This window comes from Nuphar pumila, chromosome 14 (genome assembly GCF_984573655.1).
Source record: "Nuphar pumila chromosome 14, dmNupPumi1.hap1.1, whole genome shotgun sequence".
In the NCBI taxonomy this organism is placed as follows: Eukaryota; Viridiplantae; Streptophyta; class Magnoliopsida; order Nymphaeales; family Nymphaeaceae; genus Nuphar; species Nuphar pumila.
Genome location: NC_143262.1, coordinates 31,262,022 through 31,283,868, shown reverse-complemented (window position 1 = coordinate 31,283,868; position 21,847 = coordinate 31,262,022). Strand labels below are relative to the sequence as shown.

General features: G+C 38.5%; 1 pseudogene; it reads left to right on the top strand.

Annotated features, from left to right (window-relative positions):
* Window positions 1–226: 226 nt before the first annotated feature.
* Window positions 227–21,847, top strand: part of LOC149816724 (amino acid transporter AVT1J-like) — a 110,238-nt pseudogene continuing 88,617 nt past the window's right edge.

Sequence of the window (21,847 nt, the reverse complement as noted above, 5' to 3'; positions counted from 1 at the left end):
TCAAAAGGGCAAAGAAAAAAACCCTTCACCCTCCTGTTTTCCAAAATCCGCTACCGCCGAAGCCGCCAGTGATGACGATCAGATGACCATGGCTTGCCCCCCCCCGCAAAAGGTAAGGGTTTACATACATATATATATTTTATAGTAATCAGGGTTGCTCACTCCACCGGCGGTCGGTCAAAGCTGCCGGCCGCCGACCAAGTCAGCCGGCCTTGACGGTTGGTCGATGGCGACGACGACCACCATCAGCCACCACCGACCTTCTGACAGAAGCAAAGGGGAAGAAACCCTTGTTGTTGCGGTGATGGTGTTCGGCTCCCGGCTCCCCCTTCGACCACTGGCTCCAGAGGCCGGCCGAAATATCACCGACGACGGTGGTGCTTTGGCGACCATCCACCTCTACCAGCGGCGTCGGTTTCTCAGAAACCAAAAAGGGCAAAAGCCCTTTTGCCCTCTCAGAAGTCCAGGATGGAAGAGTCGACCGATCACCACCTTCTCATTACTGTTGACGACACTGGCGAGGCTGCCAGTGGCGGTGGTTGTCTGCCCCCTCACCTCCCCGACGAATGTCGGTTATGTGAAGGGCATCCGCCAGCGATCGGATACCCCCCCCCTTTTGCGTTTCAAAAAGGACTGCCGCTGACCCCTGGCAAAACAGAGGACGGCACCGACGAAGCTGCCAGCTACTAAGATCAGGTAGGCCTCTCCGGAGATGGCGATCGGCACCCCTCCCCTGCGACAACAACTGGATGGCCGCAGGTAGGGTGTGTAATAAAATTTTTTTTTGATGTACACTACCACCGGGGCTTCCGTTGCCACCGGCGGTCTACCGTTGCTTGCCCGGCCGACGAGGATATGTGATGGCGTCGACAAAACCCATCATTTACCACTGTACTGGTGAAAAATAAAAAACAGGTAGCAGACAGGAATTTATGCATGCTGGCCCCCGTTCCTACTACTCGCCATCACCAGCACTAGCGACTGGCACAAAATGCTGCCAGTGATGGTGACTCCCTGTCGTCGGTCAGCCTCCGTCAACGACACTAGAAATGGCGAAGGCTACTCCATGAGGACTCTGCCGCTGGCGAGTCCTCCGACCCTTTTGCCACCTAGCTTTAGGTAGCACGTTAGGTCAGTTGGACCGAGCCAGTCACCCGACCAGGCTGCGCCTACTGAAAGCAGGCGTCCAATGACGATGGATGAGAGAAATAACGCCTTCAATAGATTAGTCGAGTGTCGAATCGAAACAACGCAGCCTACGCACTGACACACGCAGCCGAATGCGTGTCCATGTGAAGCAGGTTATATGTCCCCCCCCCCCGAACAGGGCCGATAGCTCCATCTCATGTTCGGGGGTTCCCAAAGAGCGCCACGTATAAGATGCAGACCGACATGTATCCCCATGTGTGTCCGCATCACATTGCATCGTAATTTGGTGCCGTCGCAAAGACTTAAGTACCCTTTACCGTCATTCTCTTCCTCTTCCTCGAACGGACATAAATGCCCTCCATCTAGAAAACTGAGTCGGCGGTTCGTGAAAAGGACAAAACTGCCCTCCATCATTATCGCACCAAAATTTTCAGCAAAGTTTGTGTATGTAGCAAGCTGTATGTTGTAGGATTTAAATAGTTCAAAACAATCCATTCTCGCCCTAAGTAGAAAACTCTACCGGAGCATACTTTGCCTTCATCTGTTGTCGCTGGATCATTCGTTGCCTTCTTCTGTTGCCGCCGGAGCATCCTTTCCTTTGTTTTGCTACCGCCAGAGCATCCATTTTTGTTTTACGCGCAGTCGCAACATCGTTGCCACCATCTGTTGCGTATACGTTCTTATTGTTTCTTACTCTACAGTTAGAATATCCAAAATCCTATCGTTTCAGTGAGTTTTGTGTAAGGTTTCATTATTCAATCTGAAGGTTGCTTCTTATACAATGATTTATAAGTTTGATAAATCTTACAATGATGTGTACTTATGAACCCAAATATTGCGACGATTTGTAATCATGATGATTGTTTAATATGTTGTGCAGGTTAGCAATGTCTGCGGCTCATCAGAGAAGAGATACCCCGTCGTTCTATGGGTTGTGTATTAGAGAAGTGATGCGCCAGTCCCACCTATCTAAGGTTTTTGAAAGGTATCAAAATATACTTAAGATTGAGAACGATAAAGACAGGGAAAAAGTGTTGGAATTGTATTATGCGGGGGATTATCCATCAGATATCGAGGCTACAGACCAAAGGAAGAATGCTGAAGAACTAAAGATGCAAAAGAAGGATGACCAAGAGAAGGCAAAGCAAAGAAATAAGGAGAATGAAAAGAGAAAGCAAAGGAAGAAGGCAGAGCAAAGGGAAAGGCAAAAAAAGAATGAGGAGAGGGAAAAGAAATTTAACAATCTAATAAAGGATGCTAAAACGGAAACAGACAAGATGTTGTTGGAGCTTATAGCAATGTGAAACAGGGTAAAGCTACTGAAGGAGGCGGAGGAGAGGCGAAGGCAAATGAATAAGGAGGAGGAATAAGCCTCAGGATGAGGAAGAAAAGGAAAAGCGAAGGAGGGAGAAGGAGTTTGAGGAAGGTAAGGAAATGCAAAGAAAGGAGAAGGAGGATGAGAAAAAGAAGGAAAGGCAACGGAAGGAAAAGGAGGAGGAGGAACAAAAGGAAAGAGAAAGGAAAAAGCAGGAGGAGGAAGTGGAGAAAAGAAGGAAACACGATTTGGAAGAGAAAGAAAGGCGACGAAAGGAGGAGGATGAGAAAAAGAAGGAGAGAGAAAGGAAGGAGAAGGAGGACGAGAAAAAGGAGAGAGAAAGGAAGGAGAAGGAGGACGAGAAAAAGGAGAGAGAAAGGAAGAATAAGGAGGGCGAGAAAAAGGAGAGAGAAAGGAAGGAGAAGGTGAAGCCGGAAGAGAAGGAAAGGGAAAGGCAATGGGAGGCAGTGGACCAACCAGAAAGGCCTAGGTTGGAGGGAGAACAAGAGAAAAGAGCGACCAAGGTAAATAAATCCGTCCTATCTGTGAAGATTTAATAATATGTTTAGCGATTTTGGTATAGCGATTACTATGTTAGGTATTAATATGTATAGTGATTACTGTGATAGTTTGTGTGCAACCAATATTATTTATAGTGATTAGTAGAATATTATTTATAAGTACAAATGATACTAATTTACAATTAGTAAGAATAATATGTTATTGTGTGTTACAGGGAGGTCACAAGAGAAGTAGAGCACCAGGTGAAAAGCTCGGAGGTTGGTGTCAATGGCCTGTAGTTCTGTCGTGGTATGGTCAGCTGAGTGCATATCAGAAGGACCAATTATGAAATATGCACTTCGGTGGCCTTTTAGACCAACAATATTTTGAAACTTGCTGGAATACCATGACCCACCTGGTAAATAAGTGGAATGATAAGACAAACACATTCCAGTTTGATTCTTTTGAGATCACCATGACTCTAGAAGATGTGGCAAGAATCACTGGCCTTAAGTGCGATGACAGTGCTGTCCTATTACGACATTCAAACTATAACGCAAGAGAAAAATGCACGGCCCTTTTAGGAATGTCGATGGATGAATGGAGTCAATGTATTTCTGGTGGAATCAATTCCACATTAATGAAAGTCTCATTTTTTTGTAATAAATGGGAAGGTCGCTCCGCTACTTGTGCATCTGAAATAGCTGACCAAGAGTTGCGCGACTTTCTTCTTTATTTTTTTGGTCTTACTTTATTTTTCGATTGTTCTGGTTCGAGAATAAGTTACATGTGGCTGCAGTACCTGGCAGACTTAGATGAAGTCGAAAACTATGCCTGGAGTGCCGCTATGCTCGCACACTTATACAGTCAACTCTACCGTGCGAGTAATGGTACAAAAACAGTTGGGGGATTTTTGCCATTTGTTCAGGTATTTGTTTATGACATACTTAGTAATTGTAGACTAAGCTCATTGAAGGTTGTAGTGTTACTAATATATTATTTTTGTTAGGCTTGGGCGTGGGAACATATTATCTTATTACATCCACATCGTGGCCCTGCGATTTGTGGTTTTCCAAAGATCGGTCTCTGGGCTAGAATAAACGTCACAGTTCATAATGCTAAGTCCATTTTAGATGGGCTGCAACTAAATGAGGTAAATGTTCTAAAATTGTTTATAATCGGTTCAGCATTTATCATTCAATATTATAAATCGTTGTAATGTTTAGCATTCTTAAGTAATCATCGCTGCAGGATTTTGTCTTCCTTAGTACATATCGTTGTCGCCATATCATTCTTAAATAAATTATAATATATTTGTCACTCATTATTAAAAAGAATTACCAATGTACAGGTTTTGTGGAGACCGTATAGAGATGAGGAGGACGATGACCAAGACGTTGTTGCAGAGGCTGCTAGATTGTCTGACCGCGATTTGTGGCTGTTTTGCAATTATGAAGCCGAGTTGCAACATGGTAGTCGAGTTCTCCTACAATCCGGCTTGGGGCAGTCTATCCCAAATAAGCCTTTGGAAGTGAGAAGAAAGATGAATAGTGGTGGGGGCCGGAACGTGAATTGGCGTGAACGCTACAGAGACAAATTATTAATTTAGAACACAAGTGGTGTCCGTGCTGTATCGTATGATTATAAAGGACGACAATTCAATCCCTTCTATTTTGAAAGGTATTAAAAACCTATGCGGCGAAATCTGGAGATTAAGAAAATTGAGAACCCATGCCTCCCAACTGCCCCCTTTCATGTTGCAGCCCAGTCTCTACAACCCGTTCATCATCTCTCTCCGGGTATAACAACGATTCCCTCAGTAACAAATCGCGATGAAGAGTGAACACTTGCTACAAAAGAGAAGATTGTCTCCGCCGCAAGGTTCGAACTGATGGAGAGGGAGAATAAGAAATTAAGGACAGATGTAAGCAATATGGAGATACAATTGAACTCAGTGGTAGAGATGATGACCAATTTTTTTAATAAGATGGACGCAACCAAGAGGCCACCCAAGATAGACAGTCCACCAAGAAAAAGAAAGAGATGAGTCTATTATATTTCATCTGATTCGTCAAGTGCCACAGAATAAACCCTAGGTATTCTTTTTTATCACGATAGGTATTTGTTGTAATTGTATAAGTAATTGTCGTAACGTGACATTCTTTTATTTTTTAATTCTTTTTTATTACATCTAACAGACACGTTTCGTCTGTGGATCTCGTAAATAAATAAACTTTAATCGAAAATAGATGTCTGTTGTTAAGAAATCGTGGCATTGCCTAACCTCCTTGATTGATTGAAAATCGCAATATAAATCATCATTTTTGAATGACAATCGCAATAGATGTCTGATTGGCACGAGTAATATTTTTCACAAATCGCAATAAAACTCATCATTTTTTAATGAAAATCGCAGAAAACATGCGATTTATGTGGTCAACATGGTCCCGTAATCGATGTTAGAAAATGATTAAGGTCGCCATCAATATGATAGAGCATTTTTGCTTAGCAATCGCTGTATTTGTCTCCGCCTTGATAGAAAATCACAAAAAGGATTTGCGATGTGTGCCGTGAACAATAATTGAACGAGTTCTGACGTCGTAAATGATAACAGTCAACAACGATAAAAAAAGTTTGATGCTCAGAAATCGCTATTGATGATCATTAGTAAATTAAAATCGCGCAATAGGATGCCGGCCAACCAAAATCGGTACGATATGGTTCCCGGTCAGAAATCGCTCATTTGCAGAGACACCTTCAATGCAAACCGCGAAATAGGATTGCAATTCATGAGGTCAACAATGCAATTGTCAATGGCTTGTAATAATCGGCCTTTGTAAACGGTGTAAGTCAACATCGATTTGCGATGTATGCGAACAACAAGACGAAACAATTTTCCCGATGTTAAATGATACTAGTATAAAGCGATAATGAACGTTTGTTGTTAAAAAACCTATAAGGAAAGTATGTGGCATGAATATATCGATGTATCCATATATCATAATCAATACAATAATCGTCAAAGATTATACATACCTGGAAACCGGGTTTGGTCGGGTCGGGTCAATCTCCCACTCAACTATTGTTATAATATGCAGTCGAAACGACAATTTTTTAATTATTTAAAATACAATAATTTAATTTGTGGGTGGTTTTCAAAAAAGGGCGGCATGTGAAACGATGTTTATTTATTTATTTAAAACACAATCATTTAATTTGTGGGCGGTTTTCGAAAAAGGGCGGCATGTTAAAGGATGTTTTTTTATTTATTTAAAACACAATCATTTAATTTGCGGACGGTTTTTGAAAAAGGATGGCATGTTAAAGGACGTTTCTTTTATATTTGACTGACGACGTCGATTCCGTAGCTGCGTTGCAAAGGTGACATCGATATCTTCATCAGGCATGACGCCGAAGAAGAGGACGATGTGAGCAATACGACCAAACATGGCGCCGAAGAAGAGGACGATGAGAGCAATACGACCAGACATGGTGCCAAAGGAGAGGACGATGAGAGCAATACGACCAAGCATGGCACCGAAGAAGAAAACAACCACATCCACAGGACCAGCACTAGCGCTTAAGGCGTATATTTTTTGAACCTCCTGACCGGTTTAGTCAACATTTACCTTTTTATGTCGTATTTCAATTTGTGTTGTTTATTGTAGAAAATAATTTCAATGTCGAATTCTGAATACTATGCTCATAGTGCACTCAGTGCAACATCCACAGACAAGGGTGAGCGACAATGCCCTAAAGAGTTCGTAGATGACATCGAGCAAATGCAAGATGAATTTGCAAACAGGAACACTATCAGTAATTTTGTACGTATGTAACCACTATCATTTTTTAGGTCATCGATTTGTATGTTTTGAAGTTCGTAAAATTTTGCAACCAGACAATGTTTGATTTTGTCAATTATATTCAAAGCAACGCAACGAGCAATACAGTATGCATCATCACCTCTTATTTCATGGTATGTCTGGCCTGCTATTGTTTTATTTGCTTTTATGACTTACTCACGTGTCTTGGTGGTTAAACCTTACTGTTTCGTGCAACAGATGTACGCCCGACAAAAGCCATACACCAGTGGATTTGTAGATGCACTACCTTGTTGGAATAACGGTGATCAGTGCGTAGACTTTTCGAATTTTGAAAATGTAAGTGAACAAACCTCTTCTCCAAGGTTTAGTCCTAACATCCCTATCACGATATGTCTATGAATTTATAAATTATTGTATCGATTCGCAGATTTTACTTCCTACACTAAAGCAAAATCCTGAACATTGGGTCTTATACGAGATGAATTTACGGGAAAAACAACTATGGTGCTACAACTCATTGGACTGCCACAGTGGTGTAGAACGTGACGCTATGCATTTGGTAAGCTTTTGTCCATAAGTGAATCATAGCTATTTGAGGTAGACCAGATTGTACTATATTATCCCTTTATCACAGGCGGGATTCCTAAACGACCTTGTGGGTGTCGACATTGCCGAGTGGATGTTGCTATGTGTTGACGATGCTCCTTTACAAAGTAATGGGGTCGATTGTGGCATATTTGTAATGAAGCATATTAAAGCAATATACAATAGAGAAGAACCTTGTTTTGACGCTGTATGAGCTTTTGTAAACACCCCAAATTTTCACTCAACTTCTTGACATTTCCACCAATCATCACATTTCGGTTCTCCAGAACCAATAAAGGGCAAAATGGTCATTTTCCAAGATTGAACCTTGCAGAGAGTCCTAAATTTCATTCTCGAGTCTCAAGACTTCTCCATTTAGACTCAGAGACACCCTCAAATTGCAAATTCTCAAAATCTCATGCTTAACCAAAAGTCAGAATTTTCAAATTCAAGTTCAGAATGACAACTTCGTAGGACATGTCTTTTGCATAGCATTGCACGAGCATTTCATATCATTTCACTGCACAGCATGTCATTTTGAGATCCAGAACTCTTGATTTTTCAAAATTGTCAATCCAGATTTGATTTTAAAACTTTTCAAAATTGATTTCAAAACCCTGGGTTTTTAAAATTATCAATTCTTCCCATTTTACCCCCAGGACCCCGAATTACGAAAAGTTTTCTCAAGAAAACAATCTGGATAGTTTTGACATTTCAAAATTTTGCCAGTTGGAAAGAGGGGGACACAATTTCAAAATTCATAAGATCTTATTTCAAACTTTTACAAAAAGACTCTGAATTTCCCTACTTCTTTCAAAATTTCGCCCCGAAGAACCATTTTCTTTCAAACTTTTGAAATCAAGCCAAATTTGGCTTCGTGTTTTCCAAAACTAGCCTATTATTGTGAAAATTCCAAAATATCTCATTTGGCTCTTATTTCAAATAAAGGACTTGGGACCCGCCTCGAGGTGGTGTCACACTCAAATTCTCAAAATTTCCCTTATTTCCAAAATAGTGCCCACTCGAAAGTGGCACCGATTTACAAAAACCTTGTTTTTAATTCAATTTTAATAAAACATTTAGTGGGCCCACGTAGATGGCACCCCACTAAGACTCTTGGCCAAAAGGAAATAAATTTTCACTAGAGGTGGCACCACCTTAAAAAAAAAAAAATTTTACTTTCGTTTCATTTTTTTTTAACCCCAAATGGAGCCACTGTGAAAACCCTACCAAAAATTCACTTCACCTAAGTTTTAAATATCGGCTGAAGAATAGGAGTCACCCCCTTCTCAAAACGGTGAGCCCTTTTTTTTCAAAAGGATTTCAAAGTTTTAAAAGTTGGTTTCAAAAGCTATCAAGATCGGCAAAAGGGGAGAAAAAGAAGGAGTTTTGAAAGCATTGGCTATTAAAAGAAAAGGGGAAGGCCCAGTAAAGGCATCGAGAATTTCCCTCAACCTCGGCTCTCTCTCCTGTTCACAACGATTGCTGCTCGCCACCTCCTTCAGCCCATCAACCAGCAGGAGACCAACGACACCTCTCCCCTTGTCTTTTTTTTCCCTTTCATTACCTTGCCTCTTTCCTTCCAGCAAAAGAGGAAACCCGACGGCTCCTTTCCCCCCTTTTTCCTGGATTGCATCCACCATCACCCGACGGAGGAGCTAAGGGATACCGAAAATCTGCAAAGCATAGCAGGAACACCATCTCCCTGCCATTGTTCCCAAACCGAGCATCTGTTTCTTGATAAACAAAATCTTCAAGGACCAGCTCCCAGGAGGATTACGATCCAAACACCAAAGGACGAGGACCATCCACTCCATCACGGCTACGGTTTCGGCTGGTACAAAATATACCAAGGTAATGTGATCTGCTATCACTTTACCCTCTTTTTTTTTTCTCTAGTTCAGTTTTCATTAAACTGGTTGTTTTGCCATTTGCTGGATGGAATTGACGTGTCCTGAATACCTGTTTGAACGCCCAGTTCTTGTTTTTTCTTTCTTCTCTGTGGTATAACAGAGGAGTTCAGACTATGTAGATGAGACGGCTCATCCCTCTTATGGATCAAGCCTCTCATTCTCACAGTCTACATCAACAAAATGTCATACCTCCCATTCCTTTTTTTTTCATTCGTATGAATTAGCTTTTGTTAAACATTTGAATCAAGTTTTTGTCAAAAAATTTTTTTGGTCGTATCTGCTCTCATATTTTATATAGTTCAATACCCTGTATCTAGATTCATTCCTAAATCCCACAGTTCTCTCCTTTCCATTCGTATGATTTGATTTCTTTTCTCTTTTAACTGTTAGCTTAATATGGGCAGTGTAAAAATTCAAGATTTCCCCAAAAGAGGAAATCTGGTTCAATACCTGCAAAAATGTAACATTCCTGCAAGTAAATTTGGCCTTCAGGTTGACTCGATCAGACCTTTCAATATCTGCAAGTAAACTTGTTACTAGAGCAGGAAAAAGGAAGTCTAGTTGATTTAGATGTCCGCTGTATGATGCTGAAATTCCCTACTGATTTCTTTTTTTTTAGATTTAATATATATATATATATATATATATATATATATATATATATATATATATATATATATATATATATTATAATTTCAGGAGAGCCGATCCCTTTATTACACATAATTAACATAATGTCTCTCATACTCTTTCACTCTCACCTCATAATCTGTCAGTTTTGGTCTGATTAGGATATTCCTTTCATAGTTTCCTATTCAAATTTGATATTTGTTACGGTTTTGTTTTGATCAGATTGGTTCTCTTTGAATGTAATGAAAGAATTTGTTTAAAATTCAGACTGTGTGGTTTTATTTACTTGTTGGATAAGAGTGACAATGCCTTATGTGGTGAACTTAATAGATCTTGGTTCACAGAGAATTTTTATTGCCAGTTTAGTTAGCTTTCAAATCTCAATTGCATTAATGAAATTTCAATTTCTATCTGGCTGGTTTAGTAATTAAATATCTTCTATTCTTTCCTCATTCCTCCATCACGAATTTTTATGAGTCCCTGTTGGCTAGAAGTCTCTCCCTTTTGCATGCTCCCCCCTACACATTTTGAAATACTGTTGGTACCCCTTTTTTATTGTTTAGCCTGTCGGCCTTGTGACCTCCCCTTTTAAATCCATCTTATTACTTTTGCTATTGTCGGTATGATCTTCCTTTATTATCACAGGTTATGTACTAGGCTTGGTTTTGCTTAGTTTTGCTAGTGACTTTCACTATTTATGATTGCATTAGGTTATTTGGTTGCTTGGGATTGAATGATATCTATTTGTTAAATGAATACACTTTGTATACAGGATTCAAATTTTTAGATACTCATATATTATTCTGACGTAAATATTATATTTTGGTCAATTTCATCATGATTTCGAAATTTCAAATCTCTATTTTCATATTTTCTCACATTCACATCATGTTAATTCTATTTATATCAAGGAGGCATGAAATTGAGTTTATATCTAGATAAATCCGATAATTCTTGGATATTATCGGAAAATCTTGGAAAAACTCACATATTTGAGCTAACCCTATTTCAAGCTTGGCAGGTATATTCAGAAGAAGGAGCCAGAATCTGCGATTTTTCCTTTTCTTTTATACTATTTAGTGATGTAATAGCTTGATGAAATTTTGGAATAAGAACTTTACTTTCCCGCTTAGATTAGAATGCATATCATATAGTTTGAGTTTCTGCAAAATCCTGTTTATGTGATTCATGCATTTTATTTCAAAATTCACTGTGGATGTACACAAATGGCACGTGCACCAACTCTTAGGGAGTTGACGGACTCGGTGGAGTCCATATTTACGGCCCTAGTCGGAATATGGACGAGACCCAGATCCATCATCTTTCTACCAGTCACATTGAGCCTACACTCTTAGGCTATCTTAAAATGCACATCATATTTCTAATATTTTCAAAGTATTGTGCATTAAATCAATTAAACTCTGAACATATTCATGGCCACAGTCAGAATATGTGAATGATTTATTTTGACTTAATACACATTTTTCCAACAAATTTCTTTGAAAATCTTTAAAAGTGCATTCATTCACTCATGTCATTTGCATCATGAAATCATTGGTTTTCTCATGATTTTCTCATGAAATTTTCACTTCATGGAATCGATTTCTCAAGAAACTATGATGATATTCGAAGTTGGATTTTCCAAATCAAAGTTTTCCTGTGATTTTCCTTGGAAATGTTATTTTCTTAAGATGATTTCAAAAGGAATTTCTCATCTTTTTCAAGAATCAAAATTGATTTTCAAACATTTCAAAAACAAGATTCTCAGGATTTCAATTTCCTAAGTTCTAAATTTCCTTCTCCAATGATTTTCCCTACAAAATTTTCTATCATTTTCCTAAGAAAATTCTCAAAAATCCAAGTTTTCCTGATAAGTGTTTTTCTTTTCAAATGACCATCTTTTCTCAAGAATTCTTTCATTTTCCTGAGATTCTTATATTTTTTTTTCTCCTTTCATGGTTTTCCAAGTCTTTCTAAACTTTCTAAAATTTTTCCTAAGATTCTCATTTCTTCATGATTTTTCCAAGTCTTTCTAAACTTTCTCAAACTTTTCCCGAGATTATCATTTCTTTGTAGTTTTCCAAGTCTTTATAACTTTCTCAAAATTTTCCCGAGAGTATCATTTCTTCATAAGACTTTATAAACTTTCTCAAGATTCTCCCTTCTTCAAGATTTTCCAACTCTTTATAAACTTTCTCGAGATTTCAAACCTTCTTCTTCTGAGTTTTCCTGAGAGATTGATTTCCATCTTTTTCTGAGAAATGCTTTTCAACTCCAAATGTTTTTCTAAGCATACATCATATTTTCCCATTTTACATTTTCCAAAATCTCATAGCACATGCCTGAATTCTCTGTGCATTTAGGATAGAACATAATTTCGATGATTTAACTAAGTCAAGCATAGTTTTGGTCCTTGGTTCAATTACCCCTGTTAAAGACGGCAGGAACGATTGAACCTCGTACCGACAGGTCGAGCCCCATCCCATGGATTTTCCCACAATTTTCAAAACGGAGGCGAGTATTTCAAAACAATTTCCAAAATCCGGTCAAGTTTGAATCGCGAAAGCGTTTCCCTTTCTCTTCCGCAAGGGAGGGAAGACAGGAAAAATTTCGCGACAATAACAGCTTTGTATCCGCTGTTATTGGGGATTTCTGTTATATATTAGTTTCACATTATATATTTTGTTGCAGGAAGATATACCGAAAGTACGCGATAAAATATGTCAAAATTTGATTGAGTTTAAAAAGTCGACAGATATAAATAATCAGCCAACAAGACTACTTACAAAGGATATAGACGACACCATCCAGAAAAGTTTACAAGGATGTAAATAGATCTGTAACAGATTTTTGAGACTGTCTAAACCAATTTCCGTAGGCAAATTTTGTAAGACTACAAATTTTGTAAATCTGGCTCTGTTGAAATATAAATTGAACTTTACAAAACATGCTTGTAAATCGTTGTACTGCTTCATCTACGAAAATTAAATCGTAACGAGAAATAATTTTGTGTTGTATGCGCTTAACCAATGCTAGTAATGCTGCTCTTCAGTAATTAAAAATACTGCACAGCGAAAGATATTTTGTTGCTGTTTCGAAATCTTTGTATAACTCACACTCCGTGAATGAAAATCGCAAAAATAGATTTTCGCGATTTGTGGTCCACAAAGGCATGTAATGTTCGCTCTGAACAAATGACAAAGTATTTATCGATAAGAAAGGTTTGTTCCTCAGAAATCACTGTATTGTTGAACTTACGAGAATGAAAATTGTAATATGTATGCCCCATCGTGAACGAATATAGTGCATAGGTAGATGAGAGTGACTCGGGTCGACCCATTGTCGAGGTGTAACTCCATAATTTACACCTAAGGCGATTTGTTGGGAGGCGAGTGGACGAAGTTGTGGATTTATATAAGACCAAAAAATATTTCTAAAATCAAACCCACACGCTACGTGCTACCGTGATTTGAACTACTATGTCCAATCGCATTGATTAGTTTTGGGAATAGCTCTCTGAAATGACATTATTTAATTTCATTAATGCGGAGTGTATTTTATTTGAGATTTGCTCTGTGTTTATTAAAACTGTCGTATTTATTTGAAAACTGGTGGAGGGTGATAGGACGTTTCATTAATATATGAATGACACATCACACAGGTTAAGGATGTGTTCCACTTTGCTTCATGAATAAGGAACCGACAAACCGACAATTCTGGCATAAACGACTTGTTCTTGAATCGAGTGTATAGGCGGCTTCGACGCAATTGAGGTATCCGTCTAGACTTATTTCATATGTCTGCAATATCATAATTAAAGGAAACGTCGTTTCACAGTCCAAAATTTTTCAAATTATTACACAATATTTCCTGGTAGTAGCAGTGAAGATGACGTTAGACCACCATTTCTGAACATCAAACCTGTCTTATCGCTGTGTACTATTTCTAATTACGAAAGCGACATTAATGACTCTTGTTCACCGCATTGATCGCGAATCTCTTCTGCGATTTTTATTCTGTGAGTGTCAGCAATAAAGCGATGTTTAAACATCAAGCATTTCCTATCGATGTTGACTATTATCATTTCGAACATTAGAAGCCTTTGTTGATTGCATACATCGCAATCTAATTCTGTGACTGTCAATCATGCGGGTTGAGCGCACATCTTTTATCAATTACAAGCTTTCATTATTTGCGCATGCTTACTGTATAAATCCTATGTTTTCCTTGCGATTTGTATTCAATGACGACAAATAATATTGCGATTTCAGAACAGCAACCGTTCCTTATCGCTGTTGAGTATTATTATTTTTGGGCGAACATATACATGTTTTTTTAGAGTATGCATAAATCATGTTTGCTGTAAGATATGCGTCCATGGTAAAGGTCAATAGCGGTAAAATTTGTTTGCTGATCAGGAATCGTTCTTTTGTTGAGACACTTTAAATGCAAACCACGAAAAATGATTGTGATTCATGCAGTCAACAATGACTTCTAATATTCGGTCGAAATATGATAGATTACACACAACTTGGTTGTACCATCTCTAAAATCTACTTGAAATAGACGAACATGAAATTACTCTGGCGTGGTGGGCACCGTTGTTCGTTGCCTTTTAGATCCTTGTCGCGGCTTCGTTAGTTTCTCCTCCGCAATTAGAAAGGCTGTCAATTTTTTACAGAGTTCTTCACGGAATCCAGGTATATCAACCTGTAAAAACAAATTGTAATGTGGAACCAATAGACATGCATTTAATCCCCAATAACAGAGGCCAAGAAATGACATACAACGTCGAAACAGGGGTCTGCACCATTGTATATTGCTTCAATATACTTCATTACAAATACGCCGCAATCAACGCCATTATTTTGTAAAGGAGCATGGTATGCTATGCGATAAATCCACTCGCTAACGTCGACTCCCAAAATGCCTTTGACGAAACCGATCTGAGAAAAATGCGGCCGAAAGTAAATTCATGACCCCAGTACACGACACGATACTCATATAGATGAAATCTTACGAGATAGGAAATGTCAAGCCGTAAACCACTGTCAACTTCCAACGAATTGTAACACCATAGTTGTTTTTCATGTAAATCCATCACGTATAAGACCCAATGCTTTTCAGATTGCCAGAGTGTAGGAATCAATATCTGCAAATGGATCGTAAAAATGTTGTTAGCATTGTTATGTTGTAACCTTGCACTCTAGGTTTGTTTACTTACTTTTTCATGCAATGATTACCGTTAACCCAAAAAGGTAGGTCGTCTTTAAATCCACTGGAGTATGGCAAACAACGTAAGATAGTCTGCAAACCAAAACATTTTTAACAACAATGTTAAAATACGAATTAACTGGACTAAATCAATAACCAAAAGCAACATAAAATACAACCGATATACCATGAAATACAGGCTGACGATGCTTATAGTTTTACTTGGTGCGTTACTTTTAATATAACTAATGAAATCAGATATAGTCTATTTGCAGCAAATATGATGTTAACGTACGTACACATGGCTTACGTATATAGACAACTCCTACTAGTTTCATACGAACAAAATTACTGATCATGTTGCATTGTGCGAATACATCGTGCATTTGTTTGATGTCCTCCAGGAGTGATTGACTAAGTTTTCGCCCAACTTCGTCGGTGGATGTTCTATTGAAATGAATAAGGACTTTGTAATGAACGATATTGAAATTACATTATACAGTACACAACACAAATCGCAAAAACGGCATGAAAGAGACAAATTTTGATGAAAATGGAGACGATGTGTAGAGAATATACGCTTGATTCGCCATTGTTGGTCATGTAGCTGTCTTCGTCTGCCTCATCGACCACAATTTGCTATGTAGCTGGTTACATGTTCGAGGAAGGAACTCCAGGTTTATAAAGGAACCGTCAGTTTGATTGTTGCTGGTTCATGAAGTAGAAGATAATCACACTGTCCAGTACTTGTGCGACTATTTATGAGCCAAAAGATCTACTGCTCAACCACCATGTTCAATGAATAATGTATGATCAATCAAAAAATTTTCAATACATCCTTTGCTGTCCGTACGAATCACATATGTGTTCTGCGATTTACATTCAATGACGACGAGGGAAATTGTAATTTATGAACGGTTTAGTTACCTTATCGTTGCTGACTATTATCATTCAACGGGGAACATTACCATATTTTTTTGATAGCATACAACCCAAATTTATTTTGCGATTTTCAGTACAGGAGGTAGCGAATTACAGCGATTTGTGAACGTCAATCATTTCTTATAGATCTTTACTTTTATTATTTCCGAACGTCGATTACATGCCTGTGTTGACCGCATAAATCGCAAATGTGTTCTCCGTTGTTCACTCAGTTTAGGGTATATGGTTTATGTTATAGGCTTCATGTTCAATTTTCGTCTCCATTTGTGTTGTATTATGCTGTACGTACATCGATTTATGTGTTGAAATCATTACTTTATTATAAATTTCTCATAAAATCGATGCACATGATTTGAACTACGAATCATTGTATATATGTATTAAGCGTATACGAATGACTGTTATAGATTACTCATACAAATCGCAGTCGGATGACTGCACAAATCGCTATACAGCGAATACGAAATCGATTCACGCACCACCAACCACGAACCACAAATCGTCACCGACAAATCAAAATCTAGCGATTACGAAAGACTTCCTCGACAAGATCAGTGGACGTCTTAGGAGTTCTGCTACGGTCCGAATAAGAAGGGAAACCCAAAAATTTCTCAGTAAACGAGCTCTGCTGAAAACCCTAAACTCTTAACAAATTCGATAATGTGGAAATCGGGTCATGCAAAGAGGCATGACCACTTAATTAATAGCCCAAACGAGATTCCTGTGTACCAGTTTTCTCTTGCGAATTCATCAGAGCCTCTCATGAAACACAAAATATAAAACACTGCCTTAAGTTTCACAAGAAATGCAAACCTCATCCCAACATTGATTACATACCAAAAGACTTGTAAAACTGAAACTATCGTTGCCAGAAATCTGGTCGGGAGGAATGAAGGTTAGCACGTTGGGTATTACGTCTTTAGGGTATTGTTGCATGTTGGACATTACACGAGTTAGATATTGACAAGCTTCACATAATGGGAAGCAATATAATGTCTTACATACCTGTTCATGAGAAGGGCCTTGTTGCTTTTGATTAGAGGTTGACTGTTTCTTAGACCTTTTCTTGCCAACAAATTCTAGTGCACCCTTTGTCCTCCGACGACTACGATCAGAGGCAAGTTTTCTTTTGATACCCTTCGTTTCATGAATATGTCCATCATAATCAACAACTTTCACTACCGACTTGTTGAAGATGATGTTTAGGCTACGCCGCAACTTCTCAAGAGTGTCGAGCGAAGCATGATTTTCACCTATGCTGTTCGATCCCATTATCTTCAACTGGTATTCATTCGCTGCAATGGACTGAAGGTTAATTAACTGCACATTTTCAAGTAACTCCCTTGATGCTTTTCTCATGCATATATAGCCTTCTTCACTTCTCGATGCCAAATCAACAACATGCATAAATGACCTACATAGTTGTTGGTAACGGAAGGCTATGTGGCACTTCTCGTCGACACTAGGTTTACTCACATTGTCCACATCAAGCATTTCAATCTTTGCTTGTCTTCTCCATCTTCACATTACATAAGACTCCGGTATTTCTTGTATCTTCTCTTGATTAAGTGCCTTTAATGCATGACATCATAAAATACCTTTGAATTCATATATTTTGTACGAACATTCAACTCGTCCATTATCCACATTGTACGTGACATGTGCTTCTTGCCTTTTGTGATGCTTTTCTCCCTCCCATAAAATACAGTATTTGCGCATATTCTCGGTTTGCACGGGTCCTTCAATATTGTAATTCATGACATGAAACACCTCTTTCTTGATCCATTCAAATACAGTTAGTGTATACAGATCTGCAGGTCGCATCAATATTTTCATGCCAAAAGTTGGAGGTCGTGTATTGAAGCATTTCACGTCTTGTTCAAGTTCATTCTGTCTTAGACCGTCTATAAATAATTCATATTATTCCATGAAGCGAAACATTGTTAAACATAAATACAGGGTTTTCTTCAAAGTGGCATGCATAGATTCAGATCTTTATGTGCTTATCATGCCAGCACAAAAGTATTGTCTTCCATATGCCAATGCCCACTTCTCTTTTTCTGCATATAAATTTTGTAACCACAGACAATCTTCAAGGTCATATGTCTGAATCATTTCCTCCCAATCAGACATAAAGGTGATCTCGTCTACGCTCTCAAGCACACACCTAGTAAACTTTTTATCAAACCCTGTCTTCTGATTAAATATATGTCCTATGTTCTTTGCTGCATTTTGAAAGATATGCCACAAACATAGCCGATGATATGCATCTGGCCACACATGAAGCACTGCAGCCACAATTGCGTGATCACCATCTGCAAGTACAACTCCAGGTTGCTTCTCGTTCATTACCTGTGTAAATACTCTGAATAACTACTCAAAGTTTTCCTTGGTCTAGTCATACAAAAATGCGTCGCCTAATATACAACTCTGTGAGTGATGGTTCACTCCGACAAACTGCACAAATGACCACTGTTCAATATTAATCTTTACTGTAGTATCAAATACAAGCACATCATTGAAGCATTCATAATCTACTCTTGACTTTGAATCGGCCCAAAATATATTCACAGCATATCCATCTTCATCCAATTGCATTGCACTAAAGAAACCAGGGTCATTGCTTGATTTCTTCTATAAGTAATCAACCAAAGAACATATTTCTCCATTCTTCATGTTATCATTCCTCTTCTTTCTCAAGTGGTTTCTTAGATCCAAAGGGTGAATGACATATTATCGCGACCACCGTCTATGTGGGCAAACAAATTGTATGTCTTCCTTGGTGCAATGTCGGTGCTATCAGCTATTTCAGCCATTGCAACATGAGCTACAGTTACTTTACGATGTGACCTTAACATAGGAGTCATAAATGATGCAGATAAATCATGATTATGATCACTGATTAAAGTACGAACTAGAAATTTTCCATTCAGATGTCTTCTCAAAACCATTCTAGCTTGACATCCACATCTTGATTCTGACATGCTCCTCGTTGGATTTCCCATTGATTTCTTTCAACCTTGCTTGGAACAAACATATGTCTTTCTCACCACGACACCCTTGGATTTTTTGACCAAGAAAACCTTCTCACACTGAAGCCAACTTTTAGGGCATAATCATTGCAAAATTTATATGCAGCTTCCTCATTATTAAACTGCATTCCTTCTACCGGAACATAGTCAAGTGTACTTCTATGTTCATTCGCAGTGCCTACACTTTTATTATGTGTACTGTCACGATAATCTACCTCATTATTGAATTACATTTCTTCTACTGGAACATTCAAGTCAAGAGTGGGTCTAATGCCTGCACCCTTCTTATCATGTGCATCATTAGTGCAGATGTTCAATTCTTCAGTTGCGTCATTACTATAGATGTTCAATTCTCCATAACTTTCAATTGATTGAGCTACATCGTCTTCATTACAATTTGATGATAAGCTCAACAATGTTATAAGCAATATATCAGTTTGTGTTGCCAGCAAATTAGCAAACAAATCGATATTAATTAACAAAACAATATCTCACAAATCGGTAGTATGTTACTAATACATCGGTTTGAGATACAAAGCATATAATGAGTGAATGTAGGATACCTGATGGGTTGGAGGCCCTTCCTAGCATTTGTAAACAAGCATTCTTGTCAATAGGTCCTAGCGTCTTACAAATATCGATAAGTTTCCAACCATCGTAAGAACAAGATCTACCTGTAGTAACAAAACAATGCCTTAATGGCACATAAGACGACATGCGTCCTTTATCGACAACATGATGAGATGGAAAGCTACTCACGACACTTTAATGGCACTGGTCAAAATGTTTATGTGTCATTGCTTTCTTCTGTAATGCCTAACGACAACGCAAAAGAAGAGAAGACACGAGAATGTTTTGTAAGCAATATATCATGTTGCGTTAGCAAGTGCATACGTTTACTATGATTTAATGAGGATGCATATAACAACGGATACCAATAAGGGTTAGCAAGTCAAAGAATCGATTTAAAGAATAATAGTATAAAAACAACTACGGTTTGATATCTGCTTATACTGAGCATCGAGTTGTCACTTACTATGCCAATAAAAGACACGAAATGTCGTATATGTCTGTTGACGATAACGCTGTCAGTAGATCCAAGAGGTTGTGAAACGAGTTCAATACAAAACGCTGACAGAGCAACGATTTGAATGCGTGTAATGATGTGTTTCTGCACACACACATTTTCAAAGTCTGTGTAGAAATATCTTATGAATACATATTACAAAACATATAATATCTTACAAATCGATATACACATCGAATAATATATTGAAAATCGATACAGCAGTTAAGCATAATAACTTACAAATCGACAATACAAAACCATAATATCTAAAAGGTCGATAAATATATCGCACAATAAATTACAAATCGATACGGAAGAAATTGGGCATAATAACAAACAAATTAATATTAACTAACAAAACAATATCTCACAAATCGGTAGTATGTTACTAATACAGCGGTTTGAGATACAAAGCATATAATGAGTGAATGTAGGATACCTGATGGGTTGGAGGCCCTTCCTAGCATTTGTAAACAAGCATTCTTGTCAACAGGTCCCAGCGTCTTACAAATATCGATAAGTTTCCAACCATCGTAAGAACAAGATCTACCTGCACAAACAAAACAATGCCTTAATAGCACACAAGACGACATGCGTTCTTAATCATAGCATGACGAGATGGAAAGCTACTCACGATGCATTAATGGCACTGGTTGGAATGTTTGTGCATCATTGATTTCTTCCATAATGCCTAACGACAACGAAAATGAAGAGAAGACACGGGAATGTTTTGTAACACAACGCAGGCACGAGAAAGCGACAATGTGTTGTAAAATAGGATACAAAACAAGGCGGAAACCTTGACTGGAGACAAAGGCAAAGCTTGTGTTGACAATGGGAGCTACTGTTACAGCAGATGGCACAAGAGTTTAATGAATAGAGAACGTCTACAACTTAAATAGTTAACATCAAACTTTCTGGATGGAGGACTTTTTTGTCGTTTTCTCAAACCGTAGTTTCACAACTTTTGAATGGAGAATATTTTTGTCATTTCCTCGAACCGTTATTTCAGGGCAAGAAAAGCAAGTAAGGGTGATTAAGTCTTTGCAACAGCACCAGAGTCCGATGCAAAGTTATGTCATCATACACGGGAATACGAGCCCCATGTGCATAAATACGTGGCACTTATTCGCCCCCCCGAACACAGACGTGGGATTCAGTGAATCATCGAGGGAGAACATACACCACCCTCCCGTGCCCATGACCCAATGTTGGCGTATTTTAAAATAGGTTAGGAATATAAAAATGATGCATACCAAGAGACAGTAGACATCATGAACGAAGCTACGTGCAGGTGCTCAACGTTCTCCTCATCCTGTCGATGCCCCCACAATGAGCCTTCAAGTTGATTGTGAGCAGAACCCTGAACCCACTAAGAAAAACTAGGACTCTTAGGCTTCTCTCATCAAGCAACCATGCCTCTCTTTATAGTGAGAGGAAAGTTGTCATCACATACAACTTGAATTGTCATCAACACTGAACCTAGGTATGGGTCCTTTCGGACATTTTTTGGCCGATTTGATGGAGTTTTCAAAGGAAAAAACACAACAAACAAGAATGGACATACACTCCCAAGATCCCATCACTATATCCAAGTTTGCAACCCATTGTTTGGTTCCCAACTCGGACTCTCGTAAGTCGTCATGTCGAACGTTGTCGCAAGGCACATTCTG